General features: G+C 31.0%; 1 long non-coding RNA gene across 1 annotated transcript; it reads left to right on the top strand.

The window, feature by feature from the left end:
* The first annotated feature begins 5378 nt into the window (after nucleotides 1–5378).
* Nucleotides 5379–7172, top strand: LOC126891924 (uncharacterized). Its single transcript, XR_007700620.1, has 2 exons — nucleotides 5379–5726; nucleotides 6124–7172. It is a non-coding gene; the product is annotated as an uncharacterized LOC126891924 (long non-coding RNA).
* Nucleotides 7173–7501: the final 329 nt, after the last annotated feature.

Raw genomic sequence — 7501 nt, forward strand, 5'->3', positions numbered from 1 at the left:
TTGTTATAAAAAAATTAACATTTCTCAGAAATTGTTTATTATATTCTAATTTTATAAAATACTTAAAATGCGTATTTCATAGGTCTTGAAAATGAATGCTTTAAAAAAATTTTCCAACCATTCGCAAAAAAGTTATGAAACAGCAAAGTAAATATACGAAATCTCCGTTGTTTATAATTTGTTTTAATTGTTTCAAAGCTTAAAAGTGAGTCTATGGTACAATCTAATTACTCACAAAGAATGTCAAAAATTAGTGCAATGGTTATACAGTCGAACCCGCTTATTGGAATAGCCTTCGTGCTAATCAAAAGTATTCCTATAACCGGGATATTCTAATAACCGATCATTGGTTGCTTTTAGAAACGTTTCGGTACCTCAAATTTCTATTCCTTAAACCGGGATATTCCTTTAAGATGTATTCTAATAAGCGGGTTTGACTGTATTTTAATCAAAGATTAAAAATACTTTTTTTTTGTAATTTTTAGCGCAAAAGTAGGCCTGATACAGAGTCGGAGCTAAAATGTTCACTCGAAGCGACTGACACGCAGCATATATTATTTATAAAAGTGTACGTCGTCGCTCAGAGTGAAAATTTCAGCTACAGTGCTGTATTATTCTACTTTCGCGCGTGTAAATTACAAAAAAAATATATTTATAATCCTTAATTAAAATATAACCATTAAATTTATAATCGATATTTTTTTGTAAATAATTAGCTTGTACATTATACTCACTTCTACGCTTTGAAAGAATTAAAAAAATGTATAAACACCGTAGTAATCGTATGTTTATTTTGCTGTTTCATAACTTTTTTGTAAATGGTTGCAAAAAAGTTTTAAAGCATTCATTTTCAAGATATTTGAAATGCGCATTTTAGCTATTTTTTAAAATTACAATATAATAAAAACTTTCTGAGAAACGTTAATTTGTTTATAACTATTTTTTTTTAACATTTAAAGATTATGCAAAAAAATAAAAAATTTATATTTTGTCGACAAAATGTTAAAAAGGCATCTCATGTTTATAAGATTTCAAAGTTTGATCAGTGTATCATAATTATTTTGGTTATTATTGCGACCGTAAATTATTAATTAACAATTAAATTGTTGCTAAAATATTCGTTTAATTTGCATCAGCTTCTGGAACTATAATCTAAACCAAGAAGGCTTTTAAGTCACCAAATTATTAAAATATTGGTAGATAATTACTTATCTAAAACTTTATTTGAAAATTAATTTTGTTGGGAAAACCCGCATTTTCCGAGGAAAATTTTTATCGGAGCAGATCGGGAGAAACACGTCTCTATGCAGAATTTAATCACGGTGAATTTTTATTTGAGAGTTTTTGTTGTAAAATTAAAATCTTCGGAGGTATAGAGCAATAATTGAAAAAAACACGATTTTCGGGCGCCATTTTGTTTATAAAAAAAGTAGCACACTATCTGAGGACTTTGCATACCTATATTATTAATATATAGGATCTTATAATTCGATTCCAGCAATAAAATTGCTGGTAAATAACTTTTCCCAAAAATGGCCTATTCTCCGATAATCAGCCCAGACTAAATGTATGTATTCAATGAAACATAGTGACCAAATATTAACAAGTACATAACAAAACTTCATGAACATCTAATAAGAAATATACTTTTAAACGAATGATTTGTCAACAGTGTCCAGATTTTAAGGTATAATAATTACTTATATTAATGACAGCTTAAAATCGCCTGGGAGTGAATTCAAACATTATCTTTTGCGTAGTGAGGTAATATTCATATTTTGGGAGTGAACTCAACTCGTCCCCTCATGTGGCGGCCAAAACCGCAATATCAAGATTGTATTATTAATGAAAACAGTTTTGGAAAGTCACCCTACGCTTGAACAAATTACATTAAGGTATCTTCTCCCAGGACACAGTTTTCTACCTAACGACTCAGATTTTGGAGATATTGAATCTGCACTCAAGCTACAACAACGGTTGTATACAGTAAGTGATTACATCGAAATTATGAAAGGATGTCGTAAAAAATCCTTTAGTTGTGCACAGAATGACAAATGAAGAGTTCGTGGGAACAGATATATTGGAAAAACAAATTACCAATCGTAAAAATCATGTTTGCAAGGTGCAAACATGAAAAATCGTAAAACAAATTGCAAGGTGAGTTGGCTCAAAACAAGGGAAATTAAAATTCAAAAAGAAAACCCCACTATTATAACGAAAAGTTATTTTAATCAGGATACTTTCATAGAAATAGTTATTTTTAGAAAACAAGGGAAAGGAAGACCCAATGTTCAATATCTCCGCAATTTTAGTGAACTCTGGTTCAACTCTGGCCACAAGGGAAACCAATTTCTAAACCAAAATTAGATGATCTAAAATCTTTGCTAAAATTTATATCATAATGATGTGGAAGATGACATTGAAGGATTTAATGGTGAACTTGATTTTCCAATAGATGACCAATAAAGTTAACAATCTAACACACTGTACATTTTTCTTGTTTTTTTATGTAATGATTCTTTCTAATGTGTAGATTAAATTTTTTATTTAAAATTGTTTTCTTTAGTTTTCCCCTGTTTAAAAACTATGTATACTCCAATTTTTATTGATATAATTTTAACTGCATTGGAATTAACGCTATTGAATGGTAAAATCAATTTAGAGCAATAAAATGCAAAAAATGTATTTAATGACAATTGAATTGATTATGTTGTAGCAATACACGTTTAACATAAAAATTAAAAAATACTAGTTTATTTATTTAATGATTACAAGAGGCATATCGCAATATTTGGTTTTGTATTAATAGACCAAATGACATACGAGTAAAGGTAGTTGGTCTAGTAATGTATAACAGCTAAACTTCCTAAAATATATTTAAAACATAAGTAGACCAAGCGACATTTAATTTTTTTTTTTTCTAGAATATGGTAGGTGCGATTATATTGAAACTTTGCAACAAAAAGAGTTATAATTAATCATTTTTCTGTTAAAATTTTGTGCAAATATGTTAATAAATGCATTTTTAAGAAACGAAAAACTTTGAAGCCATTTATCTCAAAACTATCTTTTGGCGCTTGGTCGAGTTATGCATAACGCCGTCCATTTGTCAAATTCCCAATGAAATATTTCAACATAAAATAACCAAAAAATGAGGTACTTTTTGAGGAAAACTCATTACAATTTTTTAAAACCTTGCAAAAAACATTATTATTGTTTTTTGAAAAAGTATTTACTATCAAAAGGAAGCAAGTTACGCTCAAAACAAAGTTGGTCACCTTTTTTTTGGAAAAAAAAATGGAAAAACCACCCCCTAATTAGCATCTCAAATGAAATTAATCGTTACCACTTCACAAGCTGTTTTACTTATGTTGTGTTCATATGATCTGTAAGTTTCATCAGTTCGAAAGTGCTTATAAAACCACCAAAAACGTGGTTTTTCTGTTTAAAAATAAACATATTCACTCGCAAATAACTCTAAAAGTATTGACTTAGTGAAAAAACTGTATAGAACATAAGTTGCTTATAATTAATCAGTTTATCCACTTCCGGACTTATTTTAAAGGATTCTTTTTCACCCTCGAAAAGGGGTAAAACACCCCTAGGGTAAAATCACACATCGGCACAATATCACTTATTTTGTTTGACATGTTACATACGTGTATGCCAAATTTCATGTCAATTCAAGCGGTTTTTTATTTAGAGCAAAAACCATGAGTAAACGTAATAAAATCCGTTATTTTTGCAATAATTTATTAATAACAAATTCGGAACGTAGTTTAAGCTATCACGACTAATAATTACTCAAAATACGTTCTTATTTTTTTAATAACAAAATAACCGTATATTATTTTTTTAATAACAAAATAATTATTTATTCGCCGAAAAGCTCGAAATCTATCTATCTACAGCAAGTTTGTAGTCTTTTTCATAGTATTTTTATGCGCTAAATCGATTGCCGATTATTTTAAAATCGATTTTAAATCAATTATTTTAACATCTTCCAATATTTTTTTGTTCAAACTTGACAAACGGTTTACACGTGTTAGAATACTTTAACTAGTGTTAAAAGATAGTTTTCCGCTGTTACCAGAGGCGTGCTGTAGGATATATACTTATTTTCCCCCCTCACAATCTACGCCACTATCGTAATAATCATTTCAGCATGTTTTTTGATTCTTTGTTACTTTTTACGTAAATATCATCATCTTGTCTCAATGCGATAAAGTGAGTAGTTTTTAAGTTATTTACGTTTAAAGGTAAAGGATTCAATAAGATTATGTGTATTTTAAACACATAATCTGATTTAATGTTTAAAATACATATACTTCTACTCGTAATACTTCTTGTAAAAGAACTTAAAGCTAAATTAAATAAACAAAAATCTCTATTTACAAAACCGACAGCTGTTCAATCATCAAGCTTAGCAGCATCATATGAAGTATGTTTAGAGCTTGTCCAAAGCAAAAAAGCATTTAGAGAAGGAGAAATGATCAAGCGGATCCTTTGGAGATGAAAAGTTAAAAATGTTAAATGTGTTTCAGTTTCCCATCAAACTGTATCTAGAATAGTTGATGAGCTGAATACTCATGTATTTAAAAAAATGGTCGAACCAGTTCGTGATTATTTCTACTACTCCTTAGCCCTGGACGAATCTGTTGATATTACTGGCAAAAATCAGCTATTAATTTTTGTTAGATGATTCAGTGAAGATTTTTGTGTAACTGAGGAACTCTAAAACTGCACCACATGGAAGACGGGACCAAAGGTATAAATATATTTGAAGTAGTTAGTGACGCTGTGAAAAATATCTCTCTCTCTCTTGGACCATCACTCCTAGTGGAGTATTGGGTGCATCTGCGTTTCTTGGCCGATAGTGTAAGACGGCTGGTGCCCAGCTCAGCGCGTCTTCTTGTCTTTATTCTCTGGTTAATCTGCGCACCAGTTTCTTCCATTCTCCTCTGTTTCTTGCTTTGTTTTTCACTTCCCCCCAACTTAAGTCAATTCTGTTGTGTTCTCTGGTTACTGTTTTCTTCCAAGTATTATCTGGTCGTCCCCTCTTCCTTGTACCCTCAGGTTGATATTCGAGTGCTTGTCTTGTGATGTTACTAGGATCTTTTCTTAACGTATGGCCGATCCATTTCCATTTCTTCTGTCTGATTGTTGCTATTATACTGGTTTGTTTCGTTCGTTTCCATAGGTCTTCATTTGTTATTATATTAGGCCAGTAAATTATTAAGATCTTTCTTAAGGACCTATTTACAAAAGTCTGTAGCCTCTTTGTTGTGCTTTCATCGTGCTTCCAAGTTTCTGCTCCGTAGAGTAATATGCTTTTTACACATGTATTGAATATATTGATTTTTGTTGACTCTTGTAGCATTTATTGCTACCCCGTAAGTGTTTTATTTGATGCGCCTATGTATCTTTATAACTCCCTAACGCTTCGACGTGTCGGCGCAGGCCGAACGACCAACGGGACGGAGAGATAAGCGAAACTCGTAATAGTAAAATCAGTTGGTTAAAGAACATCCGCTCTGATACGTGAGCTGTTGCTATTTGTAGACGAACTCTGGGAAAATAATGGACTGAAATTAAATATATTACATACCACCAGTAAACTAAACATCAGGAAACTCAACAGACAATCTCCGAAGTAACAAAAAAACAAGAATTCAAGAAATTATAACATAAATTATACCACGTGGTCACGTATCAGAGATCCCAGGGTAAGCGAAATCAAATTATTTATCCTTCTGTTCTGATATATGTACATATACATATTGCTACCGTTTCATCGTAACCCAACATTTAATCATGTTTTTATGTCCTGTTAGGAGAGTGCTTTGATATTTTTTTTATTATTAGTGCGTATAAGGTGTGGCATTCATATTGGTTTTTTTTGGGTTTTTATGAATCCATTTGAAAAACTGGTAAGTGTGTAGACCATTCTATAAACGCGCAGCTGCGAAAATGTCAGAAAGGGACATTGATCAGATTGACAAGTTTGACGGGACATAACCTAATGTTTACTTGTTTGGGACAGCAATGCTTTGTTTGGGTCCGGGGAAATGGATGTAATTGCATTATAGAGAGTTGCTAGAGGTCTTAAATGTGTATTTTTAGGTTCGTTTTACATTCTACATCATATTTCCATTCCACCCATAATATGGATACTTAGCTGGATTTTTTTATGGTTAAATATACCTTATATAACTAATTTGGATACTTAGATGGATTTTTTTTATGGATAAATAAATGGATAAACATACTTTATATAACTAATAGTAGGACATCATAAACCATTACCGACCCGTTTCACCAAATACATCCACAGAACCTCTCAACTTCAGACCGCTCCACACAGATGTTATAGTGCCCAGAGATTTCCCAAATCTAGTGGACCTTCCTATGAATATACCCAGGAGTTGCAAAAGATAAGAGTTTTTTTCTTTATTTCAATTCATACCTATAAATATTTTGGTTTTTACTCTACAGTAATAAATTTGTGTAAACTTTTTATATGCATATAACAGGTACCTATACTACACTATATACATAGGTTTTTGAAGTAGGATTTTAAATAAAGTTAGGTAATGGTAAATAATAAATAAATATTCAAATAAAATAAATTAATTGATAAGGGAAAGGGGAATTAAGACATATATAAAGATTGTCGATAGGTTTTAAATAATATTTCTGGATAATTCTTTAACCAAACTCATTTTGTTAGTTTTATATAGCTTCCAGCATCTATGTTTACTTAGGTATAGTACTTAGACATAGATCTGGTATTTCGATTGTTTCGGACACTTAATAGTTCGATTGGTGAGTACGTCACCCTTTAAGTCTCTGCTAGATAAGGTATTAAATTTGTTTTTGTGTAACCATTAGTTGTTCTAGTATTAATTATACCTTATCTAGTCTAGGATCAATTAATATTAGTATACTAACCATAGTATAGGATTTTGCTACGCTTACGGACACTGACCTGGTTTTCGTTATTGATATTTTTATATTGCGCAATAGCGGTGGTAATTTACTTGGCGTAACCCTTTGGGTTCTAGATTGTTATTTTTCTCAACTCCACCACTATTGTTTATCTCACATGTTTTATAAGTATCATGGATACATTGTAAGTTGTGAAATATTATAAATATATTTGTTCTTAGTAAGGTTGATTTTTATTTCAGTCTCGTATCACCAGTTGATAATATAGCAGAACAAGGTAAATAGTGAATATTTTTTTTTTGTATTTCAGGTCATTGTATCACTGTCATTTATTTATTGGTCGTTTATTCTGCTTTTCTTTATTTCAAAAATCTCGAACTTTTCAAATCCTCGGTTCAGAAATCTGAGCTGTTCGTTCGAGTTGGCGCCCTTTTTCTTCTTCTTTCCTTGTCGTATCTTCATATTATTCTGTCTCCAGCGTTCTTATCTAGTTGCGTTCCCTTCTCGCATTAACCTGTCTCATTTTCTTCCTTGTTTCTACCCTTTCATTATC

This window comes from Diabrotica virgifera, chromosome 9 (assembly GCF_917563875.1).
Source record: "Diabrotica virgifera virgifera chromosome 9, PGI_DIABVI_V3a".
Lineage (NCBI taxonomy): Eukaryota > Metazoa > Arthropoda > Insecta > Coleoptera > Chrysomelidae > Diabrotica > Diabrotica virgifera.